Source organism: Panthera onca, chromosome F2 (genome assembly GCF_046562875.1).
Source record: "Panthera onca isolate mPanOnc1 chromosome F2, mPanOnc1 haplotype 2, whole genome shotgun sequence".
Lineage (NCBI taxonomy): Eukaryota > Metazoa > Chordata > Mammalia > Carnivora > Felidae > Panthera > Panthera onca.
Genome location: NC_138356.1, coordinates 5,042,071 through 5,067,062, shown reverse-complemented (window position 1 = coordinate 5,067,062; position 24,992 = coordinate 5,042,071). Strand labels below are relative to the sequence as shown.

At 39.9% G+C, this 24,992-nt stretch overlaps 1 protein-coding gene and 1 long non-coding RNA gene across 4 annotated transcripts in view; both read left to right on the top strand.

Annotated features, from left to right (window-relative positions):
• The window catches only part of LOC144615100 (uncharacterized), a 50,653-nt gene that overhangs the window by 20,425 nt on the left and 5,236 nt on the right, over positions 1–24,992 (top strand). The window contains exon 3 of the long non-coding RNA XR_013553522.1: positions 16,241–16,320. This is a non-coding gene — a long non-coding RNA (uncharacterized LOC144615100). The remainder of the gene's footprint in view (positions 1–16,240; positions 16,321–24,992) is intronic.
• Positions 16,241–24,992, top strand: part of ST18 (ST18 C2H2C-type zinc finger transcription factor) — a 258,776-nt gene continuing 250,024 nt past the window's right edge. For 2 of the 3 annotated variants that reach the window (XM_060610513.3, XM_078441753.2), the window contains exon 1: positions 16,241–16,320. The gene's annotated coding sequence lies outside the window, so the exon portion shown is untranslated. The remainder of the gene's footprint in view (positions 16,321–24,992) is intronic. The other variant, XM_060610512.3, reaches the window with a different exon arrangement.

The following is a 24,992-nucleotide window of genomic DNA, read 5'->3' as shown; positions in this document are numbered from 1 at the left end:
CGTAAATGGAGGTCACTTGAACTTTCAAAGACACAGGAGAAAAGCAGGAAGATGCTACAGATAACCTGAATGATAAATCTGGAAGATTATACTTTTCCATTATACCTACCATTAGTTGAGTTTTCAAAATCTATGGACTTGCTCAGTTTAGAGATAGAAGGCAAAAAAAAAAAAAGAAGAAAGAGGGAGGGGAAAGGGAAGGAAGGAAGGAATGAAAAAAGAAGAAAGGAAGGAAGAAAAGGGAAGAAAAAGGAAGGAAGGGAGGAAGGAAGGAAGCAGAACATCTGTAAACCTAATTAACTTCCTGTGGAATGATGGTGACGTACTTAAATCTTTTTGTTTTTATTGAATGTATTTCTCAAAGTGCTTCCATTTAGAAAAAGTTACTTTAATTATAGTAGTTGAATGACAGAAACATTTATCTTTCATAGCTTTTTGTGAGTTTGAGGAACAGAAAGGATATAGAATGGTAAGAGTAATGCTGTCATCTGGGGACATTGGGCTTGTTTTCCAGACTCTAAATCAGTGAACATGAGAGGACAGTTGAACATACATTGGGCATAACTGGGTTTCTTGCTTTGTAATTTTTTTCAACTAACACTATCTAATACAAATACTACCAGGCACTGAGCATGCCTTATAAACACAATTTTTATTGGCTCTGTGAAATTTTGTCTTATTCTATTTAACCAACCCCCTACTGTTGGGTTGGACATTTCCACTACCTTAGTTGTTCTGTGATAAAGAAGGTGATCAGTGTTGGCGCACCTGGGTGGCTCAGTCGGTTAAGCCTCTGACTTTGGCTCAGGTCATGATCTCATGGTTTATGGGTTCGGGCCCTGCATCGGGCTCTGTGTTGACAGCTCAGAGCCTGGAGCCTGCTTTGGAGTCTGTGTCTCCCTCTCTCTCTGCCCCATCCCCACTCATGCTCTGCCTCTCTCTCCCTCAAAAATAAAATAAACATCAAAAAAAAATTAAAAAGAAGGTGATCAATGTTGTGCATCTTTATCTACATTTTGGATTCATTCTGCGTGATCAAGTCTCAGGCGTAGAATTACTAGGTCAGAGAGTGTGTCGAATGAGGAGGCTGGTGAGGCACAGGAGAGGCACTAACATCCGGGAGGGCCCTTTCCTAGGACATGGCAGAGAGTGACAGATTTTCCTGATTTAAGTGTGGAAATCTCTCCTGCGGCACCCTGGACAGGGTGCCTCCCCCCGAAAGCTTTCAGCTGCTGGGGTTGTCATGTTCTTCACTGGAATGAATGCACAGCAATTACGTATCTGCCTCATTGCGTTAGCTTTGGGGAGGAGTACTTCCAACACACCAACTAGAAAACACCCCAGTTTTCTCCGTTTGTTTACTGTCGCATCTGGTGAGGATTCAAGGAGCAGGAGAAAGCCTGGCAGAGCAGGAGTGGGCCCCGGGATCCAGTCTGAGATCTTTCATTTGTACGTTGCATCACGGTTTACCCACCCGTCTCAGGTGGCCAAGCCCACGTTTGTGCTGGGTATCACAGACACGGGCAGTCGCACTTAGTTCTGCACTTTTTAGCCACGATGGGACTTTGGGAGAGAATCATTACATCCCTGCCAGCTTCTACATAATTTCTATTCTGTCTTTCCAGTTTAATCTGGCCACAGTCCTAGCTGTCAGTTATTCTCCTGCTAACCCCTCTGATTCTCACGTTTCTGTCATGAGATGCAAAGAGGACTATGGGAGGGATTAAAGGAGACAACTCATAGGAAAGTACTAGTCAACGTAAGGTATTAGTACCAGTAACCTGAGGTTTCCTTTCAAATGAATTAACTAACTGTAAGTCCAATTTCTTTCATAGCCTCCAACAATTCCAAGCGTATTTACTGATACCCTGCCATCGTCATAGCACTGAAGATATCCAGAGTGGCTTGTGACATGATTTCCATTTTTAAGGGCTCAAGTGGCGGTGATAGACACACACACACATGCGCGCACACGCACGCTGTAACACGCATGAAACCAAGGAGCGTGGCAGAAACTGAGAAGTTTTGCAAGTGGGGCATGAATGTGCAAAAATAAAACCAAAGCAGTTAAAGTTACATTTGGGGAAAGGCATCTCTGAGAAGCCTCTCCTGAAGAAGTGATATTAAATTAGTCCCTGAAGAATGTGTCAGCTTTTGGACAGACTATTATGAGGACAGAGGGGTGGGGTGTCATTGTAGATTTGAGAGATGGCTTGTCTTAAGGTGTGTAGCTATGAAAGAGAACACCTGACCTGGACATGGAATATCAAGTAGGCTGAGGGGTGTGTGTGTGTGTGTGTGTGTGTGTGTGTGTGCGCGCGCGTGCACACCTGTGTCCGTATGCATGTGTATGTGTGTTGGGAGGATGGGTGAAGGGGGGAAGAAGGAAAGAAGTGGGGGGAATTGGTAGGAGATGAAGTTGGGAAGGGAGTCTAGAGCCTGATCGTGGATTTCCTTGACTGTCTTATTCCTGTGAATTGTCTGTAAGTTGTCCATTAAAATGCTAGAAATCATAGTCATAACATCTGGGAGGCACTGAGGGATTCTGCTGCTAAAATCAAAACTGTTTGGCTTCTACAAAAAATAACCATGATGAGACATTCATTTCTAGGAACTATAAATAAGTACTAATTATGTCTTCACGTGTAGTTTTCAGCATACCATTTATTTATGTTTTGAGAATCTCAATCCTGACTCACGGACTTGACGAATCCTAAAGGTGCAGGCGTTCTTTTACTCCACCTTGTGTTCTTTTATCCCTAAACAACTAACAACAGGAGGTTGCATTTAGGCCCGCAGCTGCCCGCTTATCTTTCTAATACAGTAAAGTTAATTTCAAGACCGAACCCTGAACTGGAAGTCTTCCTTTGAGCTGACTCTTCCTTTGGAGCTTCAAAATATAAGAGGTCAAGTGCCTGCTCCTGGTTCAGTGGTGGAAAAAGAGAACTCAGGCTTTGCAAGGGAAAGGTTTACTGGAAAGCGTGTACTTTGAGTTTGCAGACAAGCTGTCTGTGCCTCTTCATCAGAAACTGGCCTCTGACTCCCAGAACATCCCCCTCCCCAGGGGGTATGTCCCTGTGGGCCACCTCTCCCGAGGACTCTGTGGTCTGTGTGTCAGGGCCTGAGAAGGTGTGTTTCTCTTACATGCAACACATTCCTGTTCTAGATCTCTACCCTCACCCCCCACCCCCAAATAATCTAAATAAATTTCCTGGGAGGAGGCTCTCTTTCTGTTCGTGGCCACTTAGGAGAGACGAGACTCATCCTACAAGATTGCTCTCGCTTCATGTGAAAAATCTCCCCTTCTGCTTCTCTTTCCTTTCATCTCTGTTTTTTCTCTCGGTGTCTTTTGGACAAGATGTTTTGTGTCTCAGTGATTCCAAGCACACAAGCTGTTCTGCCATACAAAAAATAAAAATAAAAAAATAAAACGCCTTGCAACACTCTAAAGTAAATCACTCGCCTTCAAGATTAAGCTAAAACGTTTGCTTGAGCTTCATGCTTCACGTCTGAACATCCTACCACTTAACTAAGATAACAGAGTGTTTTTATTTTGTGTTTGCTTCTTGTTTTTTTGTTTTTTGTTTTGGGTTTTGGGTTTTGGGTTTTTGTTTTTGTTTTTTTTTTGCCAGTAAACCATATCTGTACTAAACCAGGGCCACCTTTTAGTGAGGATGGGGCAGGAGACTGCCCTCTGCCATCCAAACATGCCTCTAGCCCTATTTATTTATGAGAAGCTTTGTACTGGATACAAACTGCCGTAAATGGTATCCAGCTTTGTGGACGACATCACACGGTCCCGGTAATCTGATAGAAGGCTTTAAATGGATGGGCGGCTCTGCCAGTTTTGGGTGCCAGAAGGTTTTGGGCTTTGAAAGAAAGAAACAACAAACGAACCCAGATTCAGAATCTCTAACTACTGTTTAATCACAGTGCCCTAGAAAACATGGACCAGACATGCCTGTTGCAGATCCATAACTGTGTGTGCATGTGTGTGTGTGTGTGTGTGTGTGTGTGTGTGTGTTTAATGCAACATATAGCCCTCTAAGCTTACTTGGCATGTTCAAGTTATTATGTTCTTTTAAGTTTCATGAATATCTTTTTTTCGTGAAGAAGGCAGGATTAACGAACAGTTTTGGACACAACCAATCTACGTTGTTTGTAATGTGCTTCGAATATAGTATTCCCAGTCTGGAAGCAGTTAGAGATTTAAGAAAATGCTTACAGGTTGGCCTCAGATGGGAGAATGCTCGTCCTGATTAGCAAGAACACATACTAATAACACCCAGTGCTTAATATTAATTGATTACGTTCCAGGATCTGGTACAATCTGCCCAGCAGAGTATGATAATTATTAACAGAATGAGTTATTATGTTGTAGTTAGGAGATGAATCCAAGAATCTCTGTTTTGGGGGATAGCACAAGACATTATGGCCAGATTAGAATACGTATAGCATGTACTAAAGTAGGGCACGTGAGAGGCGGTTTTGAAAGAAAACTAATCCGTTGTTTCTAACTACTACACAAGTAGTTGTGAAGTCCTTGAGAAGTCCTTGAAGACAGGTGGTAAAAATGAAGCTCCCTCCCTTCAAGGAGTTTGTCTCCTTGTCACCAAGGAGGTGATGCTACAAAGAACAAAATGGGAGGAAGCCTAAGAAGCTGCAGAAATAAGGTGTATGTCCCAGCGTACCAACAGTCCGTGTTGTGGGAAGTGCTCTGGAGCCATCTGATAGGAGATCACCGGTAGGAGCTAAGCACAGGTTTCCAAAATGAATGTGATGTGTGCTCGTTTCTAATCCATGGGGAGCGAGTACAGCTTCTCTACCTCTGAGTTTCTGGATAAAGACAATTAAACTTCGGATAGCAGGAATATTGGGGGGCAGTGAATTCCATGGGACTTCATGAAGCCACCTCCGATGTGGACTTCATTTGCAACCTGCTTCTTCTCTTAACACTCATTCTCTATGCAATCGGGAGAAAATACCAGCAGGAGAGATGGGGTGTGAGGAGTGGCCCTAACCGTGAGTGTTCGCAGAACCCCACCCCTGCAGGCCCGGGTCACAGCCTGCACTTTCTCTGCATGACACTCTTTGTGCACTTAAACCCATTGATTCATTCATCCAGTCAATAGACGTTGATTGAATGTTTACTTCCTATTGAATTGTAGACCCTGAGAACCACACTTATCTTACGTCCTGCTTTATCCCTAGTTCCTAACGTATTACCAGGACTATAGCAGGAGGACAATTGTTTTTTTTAAATGAATGAGTTTAGGCATTGACATATCCATACTTGTCAGCTTCTTCTGGCTGACTTTTGGATGATATATCACAGGGGAAAATATTTCTAACCCTGAGAGTGGGATCCACCTCTACTGTTTTTGGAAAAAGATAGAAAAAATAATACATAAGCAGAGTTAGAAAAAGGACCCAGATGCGTTCTTCTCTGTGGAGCAATGTAACATCCTATTTCAGTGCTGCATATGGAACACCTCTATGTACCTGTTAGTATAAGCTCACATCCGTCTTACAAATAGATGTCATTTGTCCTTTAAAGGACAGTGGATGGACAGCATTACTTGGTGTGGCCACATTTGATGTAAAGTGAAATTTCTTTTTTTTTTAAGTTTATTTTTATTTTTATATATTTTCAGAGAGACAAAGAGCATGAGCAGGGGAGGGGGAGAGAGAGAATCCCAAGCAGGCTCTGCAGTGTCCATGCACAGAGCCCAATGCAGGGCTCAAACTCGTGAAACCACGAGATCATGACCTGAGCCGAAATCAAGAGTCAGACACTTAATTGACTGAGCCACCCAGGGGTCCCTAAAGGGAAATTTATAACGAGAATAAATATGTGAAGTACGAGAACTGTGGCACAATCGAAAGCGTGATGAAAATCACACAAAAGGATTGCAGCAGTTACGATTATTCTATTGCCCTTCATGTGACATAGGCTGGCTTTGCTGGTCGACAGTGTTTGATATTACCTTCGAGAGAGTAAAGTAACAATGCCTGGTGCATTCAGTATTTGAGTGGCACTGTTGCCTTGAAAATTACTGAGAGTATAGCACTTTAATTCAAGTGCTGAGTCTATATTATAATCTAAAAGTGTTCAGATTAAGTCATTAACCAGATAAGTAATGGCACAAAAAGCGGTTCACCCTTCATAATGTTCCACAATGTTTGAAATACTTTGTTCAGGTAGTATGTGTAGCATTATATATTATATATTGTATCATACATGATCTAAAAGTCTTCTATAAATATATATCTATGTATATTCATATGACAAATAAATGTATGTGATTTGTGCATATTATGTAAAGTATATATATTTAAAAGGCCTCCTAGAAGATCCTTCAGTGGGAAAAACACTTTCAGTAGTGACGTCTTCACATTGACCATTATCAGCTTGTATATTAGTTTTAATAACGAAACTCAGGATCTCCCACTATACTTATTACACAGGTTGTTTGGAAGTAACAAGATGCTTAAGGTGGGATTGAAATCTACATACCTGATGATCTGCTCCTTTTTTTTAAACATGAATTCCTGCCTTCCTGGCTAAACCAGGGAAATAATGCAACACTTAGAGAACATTAAAAATTTGTTTTTCTTGGCATGCACACACTTCGCTTTTGGGTTTAACATTGACCTTCTTTGTCAGTGACTGATGCCCCTTTGTAGCATAAATAGTTCGTGGCTCTTTCTAAGGCTGGATTTCCGTAATGAATCACAACAGGAAATTCTGTCCTCTCCCTAATTCTTCTAGCTTTTCCTCCATACCATTTGACCTATTTCAATTCTAAGACAGTAACTAATTAAACATCCTGATTTATCAATTGCTACATACATCTAGAATCACGAGGTTGTGTTGCAATAAATGAATTAGAGTAGAGGCATTATCAACAGCATCGAAAAAACATTGCTCAAGGCTAGATGTCCTCTGGGCATTTTATCTGAATGGTTATGGCCATTTACTTTACGTAATGAATTTTTTGTTAAGTTGAAATATTTGAATTTTTGTTATATGTAGCAATACTTTGTGTGGTCTTCATCACTCACTCTTTCTATGCATTAATAAAGATTTGAAATGTATGTTTGGCACAGTAATGCTGTTCCCTTGGTCTGGCTTCAAGTGTAAATGGCATTCTTGTTAGCTGTTATCTAAGGTCGGAAGAGGCTATCAGTGCTTACCCCAGATGAACTATCAGTTCCGATAGCTGCACTGCAAGTACTTAATAAGGACTAAAAACCCTGAACCCATTAAAGTTCCCATTGACTGAGATTAAATCTACGGAGGTATTATGGAAGGTTAGGCAATCGATCCATTACCTTAGAATTAGATCACGTAACCAGGGATTTAGCCAGACCAGTGATAGAGGTGCCACACAGACCCCAACAGTATGATGATCCAGGCTTTGTTCCAAATGCCTGGGATTTATGACGAGCAAAACAGACAGACTGTCCCCTCGGGGAGCTTAACATCTAGTGCAGGGAAACATCATGATTAATAAAAATAACAAATAAGTAAATCACACAGTATTTTAGAAGATGATGACTGTAGATTTAAAACAAAAAGTACAGAAGGAAGTCAAGAGCACAGTGGGGGAGTGAAAGCAGTTTGCAGTGTAAGTATGGAAATCAGTGAAGGCTATGTAGGAGAGGGAAGATCTGGACAGAGACCTGAAATTGGTGAGAGGATTAGCCAAGTGGTTTCCTTGGAGAGGGGTGTCTTAGGTGAAGGAGAGCGAGCAAAAGCCACGTGGTGGAGTTAGCCCAATGTGTTGAAGTAAGGAGTCCACTGTGTTGAGCTGTGTGTGTAGATAGAACAAGAGGAGAGAAGGTCAGAAAGATAGCAAGCGACAGACCACATGGAGCCTTAGAGGTCACTGTGAGAGCTTTGGCTTGTACTCTGAACAAAATGGGCAACCATTGCAGGTTTCAGGCACATGCATACTGACTTTGGTACAGAGAATCGGTTGTAGGAGTTGGGACAAGGGCAGATGCAAAGAAACCCACAGCGGGCTGCTGCCTCTCCGGAGGAGAGATGTTGGTGTTGGGAATTTAAGGGGTAGTGACAAACCTGGTATTGGTGGCCAGAAACTGGATGTCCTCTGAAGGTAGAACCGGTAGGATTTCTTGAGCATTGAGAGTGGGATGTGAGAAGCAGTAGATCCAAAGCTTACTCCTAACTTTTCACTTGAGCAATTAGAGGGAGGAATTGCCATCCCTTAACATGGGAAAGGCTGTGGTTAGAGCTCAGTTCGAATACGTTGATTTAATATGTGTGTGTTAGACATCCTACTGGAGAGATAAAATAGGTAGTTGATGAGAGTCAGGAGTGCAGGAGAGAACTCTTGGCTGGAGAGATGCATTTGGAAACTATTGGTATAGAGAGAGTATTTAAATCTGTGCCATGGCTGTGGGATTGAAGATTAGAGAGGAAGAGGACCAAGGGACATTTTCTGGGGCATTCCACAGTAAAGACTTGGGGAAGCAGGAGGAACCAGAAAAGGGAACTGAGAAGAAACCACCAGGGACAAAGAAGGAAAACAAGAGAATGTGTTGTTCTGGAAGCTAAACGAAGAGAGTGCTGTCAACCAGGAGAGAGTAATAACTGTGTCAGATACCGTTTATCATCCAGTGAGATGAGGACTGAGGATAAATCACTGGATTAAGCAGATTGACATCATTGGCATCTTGGCAAGAGCAGTTTCATAAGTGGCCAAAACCTCATGGGGGTGGATGTGAGCGAAAATGGGAAAGGAGGTGAAACAGGATAGATCTTTAAAAAAACCGATTTGGGTTTCGCTCAGAAAGGAGTGAATAAAAGTGATGGTGGCTTGCAGGGAAAGTGGAGTCGAGTGAAGATTTTCTTTTATTTTGTTATTTTGGTTTTGAGATGAAAGAAATAAGACCAGGTTTATATACCACTGGGAAGGACCCAGCAGAGATTGAAAACAAATACGGAAGATGGAGAGAGAGGGAGACAGAAACAGGGAGAGAGAGAGAGAGAGAGAGAGAGAGAGAGAGAGAGAGAGGGAGAGGGAGAGAGGTCCCTGAGGACATGAGAGGATATGGAATCAGGCCGACAAAAAGAGGGATTGGCTTTGAGAGGGTCTCGAGAATTTATTTATATTAACCAGAGAGGAGGAAAGGTTTTTGGAGGAGATGCTGTGGGTGACTGGAGTCTGAATGAGTTTACTGGCGCTATTGGAACAAAGTAGCTCAAACCGAGCTAGAAAACAATGCAGTTTTGTTCTCTCATAGCTCCAGAGGCCAGAAGTCTGAAATCAAGGTGTCAGCGGGCAGGGTTAGTTCTTCCCAGAGGACTCTGAGGGGGGAGTGTGTTCCAGTTTTGTTTCCCACCTTCTGGTGGTTGCTGGCAATTCTTGGCCTTCGTTAGCTTACACATGCATCACGCAATTCTCTGCCTCCATTGTCCCGTGACAGTCTCTCTGAGTGTCTCCCCTGTGTTTCTGCATCCCTTGTCTTCTTATGAGGACATTTGGTCCTATGAGATGTATCAACCACCTTAAGGTAAAACGACCTCGTCTCAACTTGATGACAACTACAAGGATCTTGTTTCTAAACAAGGCCATATTCATAAATTCTGGGTAGAGATGCATTTACACAGTTTCTGGAAGTTCTCTTCGGGTTGCTTGTGTTTTCTCAGTGAAGTAGAAAGCCAGGTCATCAGCTGAGGGTGAGGAGGTTGAGGGGGTATTCAAAGACTGGGGAGTAAGATGAAGCCTACGGACAGTCTAAGAGTAGGAAAATGCATGCTCCAGGGGAATGTAATATCCCTGCTGCTGGGGGCCGCACTTGAGATTTGTGATCTTGAATTCAGTGGGACCTGAGTCAGCATGGTTGTGTGTGTTTCTCCAGCCACATACCTAGATGCAGGGACTGAGTAGGCACAGGGTTGAATTTACTGGGATGGTTGTGCAAAATAGTTACAACAAAGTAAGGGGAAGGCAAGAGAGTTGGGGCATGGATAAAGGCTCTATGAAAGTAACTCACCCTAAGACTTAAAGTAGAGAAAGAGGAGAATGAAGACACCAGGACCATCAAGCTTGGTGAAAAAGGCAAAATGTCCCAAGGGTATTGGAAGGTGGATGGGCCGGAGGCATTGGAGGTGATAGCTTGGCATGCCGTATTCATGAAATTGGTTAATGGGGGGATGGTCTGCTGGCTTTGACTCTGGGAGGGAGCACCTGAGGCAAAGTGAATAACACAGTCATTGGAGGAGAGGATACAAGAAACTGAGAGTCCAGGGGGTGGGAAGCGTCATTTACATAAGTATTAAAGTTACCAAAAATTAACGCGGTGGTCATAGTGACAGTTAACCAGGAGCTAAAATCTTCTGGAAATGAGGGTAAATTATTGGAGTAGGTAGATAGCAGTGAAATCGAAGGTGGTGTGCAATGTAACTGATAACAGGAGACTCAAAAGTGTGGGCTTTGGGGAAGCGGGAGGGCTCTCGTGGTCTGAAAGTGGCGAAAAGGAAGTGCGAGGAGGCCAGGCCAGTTGGATGATTCCTCAGCCTCTTTCCCATGTAAACAAGCTCTTACGCGTCTTCCCATGAGAGAGAAGAGGCAAAAGGAGCAACTCTGGTTGTAAGTAGGCAAAGGCCCCAGAAGTCAGTCCTGCCTGATCTGGTGTCCAGGCCTGAGGCTCCTCTACAGAGCCCTGTGGCCCCCAGATCATGGCACTCTGCTGAGGGGAGTTGAAGAGTAAGCTCTGTGAAATTTTTCATGATGCGCTTTTTTATTCTTTTTTTTTTTATTTTTGGAAAAGTCAAATATACACTGTACAATAAAAAAACACATACTCATAACCCAGATTTATAGCTACAATCATTTATATTATATATAACATACATATATATAATATATATATTATATTCCCATATATATTATATATAATATATATTATATATATATTATATATATTATATAATATATATAATCCCATATATATTATATATATTAGGGAGAGAGAGAGACATAGTGATCGGGAGAGAGGGAGAGAGACAGGATTTTAAGCAGGCTCCACACTCAGCACAGAGCCCTACGGGGGGCTTGATCCAACGACCCTGGGATCATGACCTGAGCCAAAACCAAGATGCTTAACCAACTGAACCACCCAGGTGCCCCACTATGATTAGTTCACCTATTGACTTTCTTTTGGCTTAATGTTGGAGAATTGTAAATGCATATCACATCATTGTACTTAATATACCTCAGTACACATCTCCCAAAAAGGACATTTTAAAGATAATCATGGTGACATAATTATGGGAGGGAGTATAGCACTGTGGTTGTATGCGTGGCTCTTAACAGTTAATCGTGTAGGTTCAAGTCCTGCCTGAACAAAGGGATAACAAGAGAACGTACCACTTAGGATTGTTTTGCGGATGGATGATAGATAGGTAGATAGATAGGTAGATAGATAGATGGATAGATAGATAGATAGATAGATAGATACTATCAAGTACGTGTTGGCTTGCTTTATTTCAGTTTTGTTGTGTTAGGGTTTTAATCCACACGGTCTGACACCAGAGCCCAAGCAGGACCCTTGTATAAAAACACACTATATTTTATAAATTGAAAAAGAGAAATATATTCCTCCTTTTAGATGTGACTGGATCAGTTCGCTTAGTTTATCACAAAGAAAAAAATAATGAGTGGTTGGTCTATTGAGGCAGGAAACTAGGGGGTGTTGTCGCCAACAACCTCTCCATCCCCAAGAGGGAAAGGGCGTATGCTAATGAGTAAGAACTCCTGACGGTAAGGAGGCTGCTAATGAAGTGATCACCACTCCCATGGACTCAGCCCCAGGAAGAGAGCTGGAGGGGAGTCCCTCCGCCCCAGATGTGAGGCACCACAGGGAGGCCTGCTAGCTGCTAGGAAATGATTGTTTCAATAATATTTTTCGGTATTTCCCTAGAATATAAGGTGGCGGTATTTTGACTTCATAATCTGTAACATGCATTGATCTGTGTCTCTTTTAAGACCAAGAGAGGCCTCACTCCAGGTAAGTCATGGGTTACAGGAGTTTCCCTCTAAACAACTCTAGCTCATTGGTGCTGAAAGGAAGCCTCACACGTGGGTGTGCACACACGCGTGCGCGCGCGCACACACACACACACACACACACACATATATACATACATATATCTGATAAACTTCCTGATCAAAGGTCAGAGGGAGTTTTCTGGTGAGGCCTTTATTTACTTCCCATCCTTTTGTCTCCTATCTCTAAGCTTAGTCAGTGTTAGTCCCTCATTTTACATTCTCAGAGCAGACTGGCCGTCACTGGAAATCCCTTTATCTCTTGGTCATACCCTACACCCCAACCCTGAATGGCAATAGTTCTAGCCATCTCTTAGAATAATCCCAAACTCAGAATCAAAGATGTCATTCACTCTGAGCATTAGGTCAAATGGATAACCTATACTGTGTATGCACACGTGTGTCTGTCCATGAAGAGTGTGTAAGTACAGACAGTGAAGGGCACTTGAAGTCTCAGTGACTCTGATGAGACAAATATCCTTCTGTTGGTAAATTCTGCCACATTATATTCCAAGGAAATACAGAGAAACCCTCCAGAACATTTTCAGGCAATTGTCTAAATAAACCAAGGAACATTATTCATAAACATTATAAGGGTGAATTTAGCCTTTGAGCAGGAATGGTGATTATTTTTATTATTATCTCACCTTCAGTAGTCACACATTTAATGAAAAAGACCATTAATATCTAGTTCAATTCATGTTGTGTAGCTGGAATCAATACACTTATATTTTTTATCTTTGGCTGAGTTCCTTTCTTTCGTTCCCTTTTTATGACATTTTAAATGTTGAATTGGGGATGAGCAGAATTCCATATTGTTTGCCATATGTATTAGTTATAGGTTTGGCATCTGTAACAGAGATTTATAAAAAACAGTGACTTAAACAAGATAGAAGTGTATTTCTCTCTCATTTAACTGTCTGGGCATAAGTAGGCTGGTATGTCATCAAAATCTGGGTGCCTTGAATCTTTCTGCTCTGTGATACCAAGGGTTTTGCTCTTGTCAAAGTCCCAGATGGCTTACCAGGTCATTTGGCTTATCACATCTCAGTTAGCAGGAAAGGAAATAGATGGAAAGGAGAGAATAACCCTCTTCCCTTCAAGGGCATGACTCGGAAAAGTACACTCCCCTTACCGGTTCTTCCCTTTGGCCAGAACTTAGTGACAGGATCACAGCTAAATATAAGGGAGATTAGAAAAGGGGTCTCTAGGGTGGGAGACCATCTCCTTGGTTAACTTCAAGTGTCCTAATATAATGGGAAAAGAGGAGAATTGATCTGGGGGGACAATCAGCAATCTCTGACACGTCATAGAAACATAACTGCTTTTATTCAGATGCTGATGGATAGGATATTAATGTCACATAGCGTATATCTTTTACTCTCTTTGGCAGAGATGGCTTTTGGTCACCGGATCTGTTTCCCCTTTCTTGGTAAACAGTGGTCCCTGGAATGCGGTCTTTAAGCAAAGGGCTACATTTATCAGCCTTTTTGCAGCTGGGGATGGTCAAGTGACTATTTCTCAATAAGGAACGAGATACGAGATAGGAGAGCGTGCCCCACCTAGGCTGAGGTTGTAGAAGCAGATGAGGAGGCTTTAGGCTCTAAGGGACGGTGGGGCCACAATGTGGAAGAAGCCTGGATCCTTGAACCACCACGTGGTAGTGAACTGCCCATTGAGCAGCAACTGTTGCTTGGACGTTATGTGAATGAGATCTTAATGTCCACTATGTTTCAGCCTGATGTATTCGGGAGTCCTTTAGTTAATGTCATGTTAGCCTACCCTAACTAACACACTATTTCTTTCTGGGCTCCCAGTTGCTGTTGACTATCATAATCATTGTGCTGTGGAACTAAATGATCCACAAGAAACACCAGAATTTTGATTTTTCTAAGCAGCTGGTGAACATTTTTGGGTTGTAACATTTCTCCAAATTTTGTTGTTATTCACAAATTCTCCATTTGTTTGTGAATTTTGTTCTCTGTCAAAACATTTAAGACTATTTTCCATCTTTTAGAAATTGAACAGCAGTTTTTCTGACACTGGTTTTTCTGATGATAAATAGTTTTTTTCTTCTATTTTTGCATGTTGGGATGCTTAATGAAAAAAAAGCAGAGTGAGTGTGCACTAGCAGGCAGGAATTCTATAGAAGACTCGCTACTATATTTTCCACAAGATATTGGCATTGGAACTTATTCTTAGAGACCAAATATTACACATCTAGGAGGTGATATTTAAATTCAAGGTGAAATATATGATCTGAAGTCTTATAAAATGAAGAAACAACCAAGACCTTATCTTAACATTAAACTCCCAAATGAAAATAATGTAATTCTGTAGAAATGTTAGCTCAGATATCTCATCAGTAACCTCTACTAGGCTACTAATTTAAACAAAACCAATCAGAATATTTCCAAAGTCAAGAAAACATTACACTCATTTGTTTCCCTCCTCCAGATCGGAATTCTGGATCAAAGTTAAAATCATAGACTTCAGGAAAATGGGAGGAATCAGTGGCTAACGGGTCAACCCCCATATTTTAATGTTTATTCCCCTACTCCAAAGGCTATCAGTGTAGTAAGATTTTTTAAGCTTAATTTTGTAAGTAATTTCAACCATTGGTAACATTGAAAAAAAAAAGTCCAGGAAAGGAGTTCAAATACTAATTGGTCTCTGGGCTGTATAATCTTAAGCCATTGCCCCTCTTTCCAGATACTCTCCTTGGACTCTTTAATGTTTTTGACAGTTAAAATGTGACATAATGTTCAACACACACATTTCCTGGAAAGAAAATTGCAATATGTATCAATGACCTTTATATGTTAGGCCCTTTGATCTAGTAGTGATTACAGTTTCTTACTATTGCTCCCAAGGATATTTTAATTCTTTAATTAATCAGTTTATTCAATCCATATATATTGAGACCCACTATTTTCCAGGCACTTTTTTAGGTCTTGGGGGTATAGTATTAATAATACAAAATCTCTGTCATCATGTGGTTTACTTTTTAATGGTAACGTGACAAACAAATCAATGATTGAATATAAGCAAAAAGATAATTAATATCAGGTAACATTAAATTCAGTGGTGGAAACAAGAGCTGGATAAGGAAATGGCCAGTGACGCAGTAGGGTGGAGGTGCATGTTCACAAATGGTGGCGAAGGCCTCTTTTAGGAAGGGGCATGAGCAGCGAAACAGTGAAATGAAGTAAGGAGACAAGTCCTATTGAGTATGCTAGGTGACTCTTCAGGCAGGGGGAATAGGAAGTACAGAGGTTATGAAAGAAAAGGAGCAAGACTTATTTAAGGAGTAGCAGGAAGTCCAGTGTGACCGGAGCAGGAAATGAGATTAAAAAGAGAGGAGTCAAGTCTTACAGGGCCTCTGGGCCAAGGTGAGAACTGTAGGCATTGTTCTGAGTGGTTGAAGAGCCTCTGAGGTGTTCGGAGGAGAAGGACACACATGATAGAATTTATGTTTTAGAAAGAGCACAGCGCCCACTGTGCACAGAGAGCCAGTGAAGAAAGCATGTAGTTGTTCAGGCCAGAGAAGACGGTGGCTTGGGCCGGTGCAGGGGCAGAGGTGGTGAGGAACCCATGGGGAGTATGGGTTAGCATTCTGAGTGTAGACCCCGTTGTGATTGAGGTCCCCGAGGCAGAGTCCCAGGGTTCAAGTCCCATCTTGACCTCCTAGGGACAGTGTGATTCTGGACAAATTCTGTACCCTCTCTGAGTCTCATTTACCTCATCTGAAAAGTGGAAACAATGATAATTCCTTCAAAGGCCATTATGATGTCTAGTGAGATAACTCACAGAACACACTGAAAACTGTGTTTGGCACTTCTAAGTATAAATATCTGTAAATCATTATCTTTATTAATCTGTTACAGTATAGTCACGAAAATAAATAATCTAAGATTTCCTAAAAAAACAGTTTCTGCCCATAAGAGAGTCATTTGCTATAAGAAATATTGTTATAAGCTGTATTTAGAATACTTTTGGTCATATAATATTTTTGGAGATATTTTTGCCAAGAACATATCCATTTCCTTTGCTTCTGTTTAGAGTTGATTTCTAACCTAATTTTTGGTTATATTTATATTTATGTTTATACTTATATTTACATTTACAACCCTAACTCAATTCCTGGTCTTTATTCCAAGGAGATAAACGTATCCTTCGGTTTGGGACTGGTGTGTGGTGACTGAGCAGAAAGAATCAGGCTGCAGAATCCGGGCTCTAAGTAAGTCACTTAGCTTTGTTGAAATTCAGATTTTACACCTGCAAAATATATTAGTGTTCAGGCGAAAGGAACTGGTAGACATGCACATCATACAAAGCATTTTACAGATGTTGGTTTTATTAGTTTGTGTTGGTTCTCCTATCATCATATTTTGGTGAACAAAATGTCTGACGGAACTTTCTGTGGGAATCAGTTGAAGAATCATCACGCTGCCGTTCCTGTGGGTGGAGGGTGACACCCATTCTCCCCACCACTTTCTGCAGTCCCTCACCATCACTGTAGCTGCCCCAATCTTGGGCAAGAAAAAGATCATAAACTCACTTAACAGCCAGCATATGTCTGGCGAGTGCCTCTCAGCTTGGTGAAAATACATGTTGGTGTCAGTAGTTTGGGTCTTGATGATAAGAGAACATTTGAAATGTCTTCATTTCCTCTGCATAAAGCAATCTGTTATTTCTTTCAAATAGTGTGTGAAGTGCTTATGCCCCCAGATTAGCATTTCCAGGTTTTCATCCCACAAGCTTGTATTGATCACGCGTACCCATTTGGATGCAAGCGGTCCTAGGGAGGAGAGAATTTCGAAGGTCATGGGATGGAGCAGGAAACACAGTCTCCTCCCCAAGCTTGGCTCTAACTCACCAGGAACCAGTCCTTTTTCCTTCCAGAGCTGGGCTTGTGAAATCTTCTTTGATTTCTTCATTTCACTGTCTTTTTTTCCCCCGGCCCCCATATGGGCCGGTCTACTAGAGGACAGAAATAAAGAAAAGCAAAAGGTAGCAATTAAATTAAGAAATGGGTGTATTAAGACAGCCGTGCAATAATAAGGGGTCATAATCTAAAACTTACCCATAAAACTTTGTTTCGTCCCTTGTTTTACAAAGAAGGAGTGTAAATTGTCTGAGACTCCAGCTTCAAGACAGTTTCTGAAGTGTCCACAAAGCTCTGGCAGCATGCCCTTTGTGCCCTTTGCCCTGTCCCATCAGGCTGGGAGGATTTGGAAAAGCAACGTCAGGTCTCTCATGTTTTGCCTGAGTCACATGACTGTTGCTGGTGATTCCCATACTTTCTTGCTCTGCAGAGCAACCTTCCCAGAAACGTGTATTAAGCGCTGAAAATTAAGACCAGCCTCACTTTTATAAAACTGGATTATAATTGTCATAAAAGTTCTGGAATTATAGAAAAACTATACACACACGCACACGTACACACATACACACAAACAGAAGTAATATCCACCATGATAATATTTGGAATGGATAATGATGCATTCCTAGAAAAAACCCACTTGAATTCGTCTACATTGCTGGGTTGTAATCAAACTAAGGGCTGGGCGAGTTCGTTATTTGTGCCTTTCATCTAGCTGAGGAATGTGCTTAGTAAATGTCGAATGCCTGAATAAAAAGACTTTGCTGGTTGAAATGTTATAAGCTGATTCTGATATTTCCATAAAAACATATCCTTGCCAGCTGAGCCATCCAGGAGTATAATGGCATACATAAAAATATGGAGCATAGACCTTTCGATGGTGTGCAGAATTCAAGCAGAGCCTGTGATAGTGACCAATCTGACACAATTGTGTTGTTATTAATTAACAGGCTGAGCATGAGACAGAAATATATAAAAGACTAAAAGGAAACAGCTTGGAAGATAACCCTAAGTAATCCAAAGATGGGCTAATTCACCAGAAACATGTAGAAATGGAAATGTCACTCTTAATAACATCGCCTCAAAATATATGAAGCAAAAGATAGCAGAATGTAAAGGTGAAATAAACAAATCTACAGTCATTGTGGGAGAATAAACACATCTCTTTTGTAACTGCTAGGGTTTGTACTTGAGGATGGGTTTCGAAAGATAAGGATGGATGCCTGACTCTGGGGTTGAAGGCTGTGGATCTTGGGTACCAGAGACATCAAGTGTAAGAATGAGTCTGCAAGGTAGTCTTTGGGCTCCGGGCTCAAAGGGCTGGAAGGAACAATCTGTGGAACCTACCAAATACTTTACATTCGAATAACCAAAACTTAAATACTCCTATGTCACAGATTGTGTTCTCACCAAAGCTTTAGGAAGGACACGGAAAAAAATTATATTTGCTGAATTCTGTGGGGGAAAATTTATTACATAATAAGGTCTACAAAGAATTGGTCTCTTACTATGTGTGCCGGGCATCGTTCTAAATATGAACTCACGTAATTCTTGCGCTAATCCTGTGCCTATAGGTTGCGTGAAGTGTCATTGTAATTGCCTAGTTTTATAGATGAGGAAACCCAGGCAAACGGAAGATAACTTTGCCCGATGTCACAAATCGGTGGAAACAACAGTTGAACTGAGGCAGCCTGACAGCAATAGACTGCTGGATGCCAATTAGATATTTCTTGGTTTGGTCTGATGTCCGGCAAAAGAGTTTGGTGACGCTGATTGTATCTACCTTTAAAAATACGGTAGGTTACGTTATTTATAGTTACACAACATAGAATGTGACATAATTCTCACATGTCTGGGAAATGCCATCACATTATTTGCAAACGTGACCATCAATGCAGCCTGTTGGCTAACTTGAATTGACTGAGAAAACATTCCAAGTTCATGTTCACGACCCCATCAAATAGCATGAGATAAAAGCTGGTTTTATAATCTTTCCCTTTTTATAGAATAAAAGCTAGGTAATGTTTTCAAAATTCTGGACCAGAATATTAATTCAAAGTGCTAAGAATATGGATGTATTCATAATTAATCTAAGACTGAAGCAAACCCTATAGAAAAATCATCTTCAGACATATTGGGTTTCATCCTGAAAGAGAAAAAAAAAAAAACGAAGTGTGAAAGCAACAAATGCTTGGAATTGCAGAGATGGAAATAGAGAACTGATCCTTAATCAGTTAAAATGATCACTAATAAATGAAATCTAGAAATAAAATCCCACCTCTCAGCATGATCCCCAATACCAGCTTCTTTTCATAATTAAAGATGGTATTCTCGCTGATGTTAACTCTTTCTTCCTCTTTGAGCCTCCTGCGTCTTTTTTAGCACCATTTAGCTGCAACACAAAGGACTGAGGCTTGAAATCAGAGCAAGAAAGTTTTTACAAGGGATGGAAAGATACAAACTAACTCATACTGCTTTATGAATTAATAGGGATGTCTCAAAAACATGAACAAAAGGAATTATTTAAATGTCATCCCATTTAAGTGGTAAATTCTCCATGACATGTTTTTCAGTTTATTGGCAGGGAGTGAACTGATGGACCTTGTTTTGCATGTCCCCTCTCCCTTCTCCTACTTCCATTTGCCTTCTATGCTTCCATATGTTGGGACCAATCTGTTGATTTCACCAACACTCTCCCATCCCCCTTTAAGACTCCAGTGAATCGTAGACTCTTTGATGTGATCAGAAATTAGGAACCTTACTGAATATACATTGTCTTTTCATATAAATATCTCTCTGATCCACTTCTTCCCCTCTGGTTATTGAAAGTGCGTTCATTTAAAAAACATAATTGGCAGGAATCATTGTTTTTATATCTAAATAAGGGAAACTGCATAAGCTTAAAAAATGTTACAGGATAGCATTTCGGGAAAACATACCAACGTGAAATATACTGTGACCAAGACTTGATAAGATACATCCCAATCTTATATTCATTATGTGGTTTTCAATTCAGGAAATATTCAATACTGAGAGAAAATTCACAATGGAAAGCTCTACAATTTTTCCTTTGAAATCCTCATGCACTTTAAGAAGATTGGAGAAAACACATTTCAGCAGGCTTTGGCAGTCGCTCAAATTTGTGTGCTCTAAGTTTAGAACCAAACTCAATCTGCCCCCTGTTCAAGCTCTGTTCTGTGCTGGCAAAACACCACTTGCTTGTTCAGAGGGAGAAGGAAGGCTTTGTAAAACTCAGAAAACTTACTGGACATTAAGTAGCTCCCCAACAATTATGTTATCCTCAGCTTAAGTTGAATTCAACACATGTGAGTGACATTTTTCTTACAACACCCGGGTATAAAATAAATAGAAAAATACTTAGCAGCACTTATTGGGGGTTTAGCAAAACTCAGGAATGCCTAAAATTTTCCCAAGGTCACTTGGTTTTCCAAGATGCTATATATAAGATTTTCCAGCTCTTATTTCTGTTTTGTCATCACATCTCCTTTCATATTTTGAGGAAATGTTTGTTTAGGTATAATAATTTTTTTGCACCATTTGAAACCCAAATATTGCAATACTGTGTTAAGATGCGAAAGCTGAAATGTGAAAAGATGTACCATAATCTATTTATATTTAATTATGTAGACTGAATTAAGTATGCATATAAATATTTTAAACATATATACACACACGCATATATGCTTATAAAAAATTCAGCCTAAGTATTTCCTATACATTTTTATTTTAAATTGTTTTGCATACCAACTCTCTGAAGTCTGAGAGCCAGATCTATGTAGTTCTAGGTAAAAGACACTGAAAAGATTGATAGCTTAAGATTTACGGATTTGGGACCAAGAAGCAAGTTATTTTGCTTCTCTGAAATCTTTATGCAGGTAGGAGTTGGACTTGATAATATTTAAATGAGTTTCTTATACTAATTTTATGTGACTCAGTGATTCCAATGAGAAGTTTGAAAATGACTTGATTTTATGATGAACAATGTGCATTTTAATTGGATTTGGTTCTTTATTTGTTGCTGTATCTATTCTTATCTCAAGTGAATGCAAGCCAAGCCGAACATTCCGTGTTCTCTCAAAAACCTTTCAGACTCTTTACTGTGTACTTTTATCGATCGTAATGTGTACCAGCCAAATTTAATTATAGCGATCGCAGTGTGTGTTAGTAGGATATGTAGGAATTTCAGCGGTGTCGTCCCATACCCTGCTGAATTCACCCAGCCCCCATCGCAGCATTTTATAGTATGCTAGTTATGAACTAGTTATATATATTATATTAGTATAATCTCTGAAGTTAGACTTTTTGGCTTAAAATCCTGGTTCTCCACTTTATGACTACTTGACTTTGGGTGAGTTGTTTTATCTCTCTGTTCCTTATTTTTTTTTTTTTTAAGTTAATGTTTGTTTATTTTTGATAGAGGGAGAGGGCCAGCAAGGGAGGGCAGAGAGAGAGAGGGAGACACAGAATCCGAAGCAGGCTGCAGAGCCTGACGTGGGGCTTGAACTCACAAATCATGAGATCTTGACCTGAGCCAAAGTCAGACGCTTACTTCACCGACTGAGCCACGCAGGAGCCCCTGTTCCTTAACCTTTTTTGTCTGTAAAGAGAAGAGAACCTATTTCATCGACTAGTTCTAAGGAGTTTATAGTTTTGTTCTCAAAGTACTTAGAGTAGTTCCTGGCACACAGGAAGTTTTCAACAAGTGTTAGTTTTTTCTTTGCTTCTTATATGTCTACCACATTAGAACAGAAGTCCTATAAGAGCAGGACGCTCATCAATCTTGTTCATCACGGTCATGGTTACTTTGCCTTCTCTTCCTTTTCTTCCTCCTCCTTTGCTTTAATTGAAGTAGAAAGCACATAACATTAATCCATCTGAAAGTGTACAATTCACCGACATTTAGTGTATCCACAATGGTGTGCAATCATCGCTTCTGTCTAGTTGCTTAAACGTCCTTAATCATGTGGAGGAAATTGTCTTCTGTTTCTAGTTTGCTGAGTGTTTTTGTCATGAAAGGATGTTGGAGTTTTCAAATAATTTTTCTGTAACAATTGAAATTCGCATGTGGGATTTTCTTCAGTCAATGTAATATATTACATTGATTGATTTCCATGTGTTCACTCTTGCAGTCCAGGGATAAATTCTACTGGGTCACGGAATATAATCTTAATATACTACTATTATGCTAATATAATATACAACTGTACTACTAATATACTATTTTCTTTGCTGGCATTTGTTGAGGAATTTTGTGTATGTATTCATAAAGGATATTGAACTACAGTTTTCTTTTGCTATAATGTCTTTATCTGGCTTTGGTAATGCTGGACTTATAGAATGAGTTTGGAAGTGTTTCCTCCTTTTCTTTTTTCTTGGAAGAGTTTGAGCAGGGTGTAATAATTCTGCAAGTGTTTGGTGGAATTCACCAGTGAAGCCATCTGATCCTGGCCTTTTCTTTGTTGGGAGGTCTTTTTGATTACTGATTCAATCTCTTTGTTTGTTAAAGATCTATTCAGATTTTCTGTTTCTTATTAAGTCGGTGTTGGTAGTTTGTGTATTTCTGGGAACTTATTCATTTCACCTAGTTCATCTAATTTGTTGCTGTGTGATTATTCAAAACATTCTCTTATAATTCTTTCTTTTTCCTATAAAGTTAGTTGCAGTGTTCCCACTTTTATTTTTTATTTTAGTAATTTTCTTGGGGGGGGCGTCAGGTTACCTAAAGCTTGATCAATTTTGCTGATCTTTTCAAAGAACCTATTTTTTGTTTGGTTTTGTCGCTTTTTTTCCCTTGAACTTTCTTTCATTTAATCCACTCTAATTTTTATTATTCCCTTCCTTATCCTAGCTTTGACTTTAGCCTGCTGTTGTTCCCGTTTCTTAAGACATAAAGCTAGGTTATTGATTTGGGATCTCTTTTCTTTTTAATATGAACATTTAAAGCTATAAATTTTCCATGAACACTTTTTCACTGAATCCTATAGATTTTTCTATGTTGTATTTTCATTTTCATTCATCCCAAAATATTTTCTAATTTCACTTGTATTTCTTCTTTGACCATTGGTTCGTTGTTTATGAGTGTGCTGTTTAGTTTCCACATATTTGTAAACTTTCCAGTTTTTCTTCTGCTACTAATTTCAACTGTCATTCTGTCGTGGTTGAAGAATGTGCTTTATATGATTTCAGTCCTTTAACACTTACTGAGGGGCGCCTGGGTGGCTCATTTGGTTAAACTTCCAACTCGTGATGTCGGCTCAGGTCATGATCTCATCATGATCTCACGGTCATGAGATTGAGCCCTGTGTTAGGCTCTGTGCTGGGCATGGAGCCTGCTTAGGATTCTGTCTTTCCTTCTCCCCCACTCACCCTCCCTCTATCTCAAAAAAAAAAAAAAGATTAAAAAAATTTATTGAGACTTGCTTTGTGGCCCAACATATGGTCCATGCTGAGGAATGTTCCGTGTGCTCTTGAGAAAAACATGTATTCTGCTGCTGTAAGGCGGAGTGCCTTCTTTCTTTATGTCTGCTCGGTCTGGTTGACTTACAACATTGTACAGCTCTTTATTTCCTTATTGATCTTCTGACTGCTTCTCTCCATGTTGCAAATGGGGATACGGAAGTCTCCAGCCATTATCGTAGAACTATTTCTCCCTTTCAGTCTTTCATTTTTTTCATATTATTTTGGGATCTGTTCTTATGTCCAAATATATTTATAATTATTGTATCTTGACGGACTCATCTTTTCATTGATGTGTAATGTCACTTTTGTCTCTTGTGACACTTTTTATTCAAAAGGCTATTTGTCTCATATTAGTACGAACACCCTTGCTCTCTTCTGATTACTGTTTCCTTGCATTTTCTTTTTCTACTCTTTCACTTTTAACCTGTTTGTGTCTTTGGCCCTAAAGTGAGTCTGTTATAAGCAGTATATAGTTGGGTCATTTTTAAAAAATCCATTCTTCCAATCTCTGCTTTTAATTGAGGACTATAATCCATGTACAGTAAAAGCAATTAGTGATAAGAAAACTTCTGCCATTTTGTTACTCCTTTTCTATAAGTCTTAAAACTTTTTTGTTCCTCAATTCCTCTATTACTCCCTTCTTTTGTGAGTAATTTTTATGTTATTTGCTCCTGTTACGTTTTTCTAAGTGAACTATAATTAGCACACAGTGTTAAATTAGTTCAGATGTACAACATAATGATTCAACAATTGTATACATTACTCAGTGCCCACCACAATAGGTGTGGCCACCATCGGTCACCAAATAATGTTATTGCAGTCTTATTGAACGTATTCTCTGCTGTACTTTTCATCTCTCTGCTTAATTTTTTTGAGTGTATCATTTTGATCACTTTCTCATTTCTTTTCTCTTTTGGTACATCTTTTAGTTTTTTTCTTAGTAGATACACTGGAGATTACAATTACAATTAACATAACTTTATAACAATCAGCTTTGAATTAATACCAACTTGGTTTTAATAGTGTAAAAAAGCTGCCCCATTACAACTCCACCCCTTTAATTTTGTTAATGGTAGCAAACGACATCTTTATACATAGTATGCATATTAACACAGATTTGTAACTCTTGTTTTCTGCATTTGTGTCTTAAGTCATAAAGAAAAAAAGAGAGGAGTTAATATACCCAAAATACAATACCCCTGATTTTGTATTTACTTGTGTGGTTACTTTTACTGTTATCTTTATAGCTTCACATACCTTTGAGTTATCTTCTAGCATTCTGTCATTTCAGCCTAGAAGACACTACTTCACATTTCTGGTAGGGCAGATCTACTAGCAATGAATTCATTTAGTTTTTGGTTACCGCCTTTAGTTTTTATTGAATAGTGCATTACCTTCTCCTTCATTTTTGAAGGGTAGTTTTGCTAGACACAGATATCTTTCCTGGGCAATTTTTTGCTTTGAACACTTTCGATGTGTCATTCCACTGACTTCTGGTCTCCAGGGTTTCTGAAGCAAAATTGGTTGTTAATATTATTTGTGTCCCT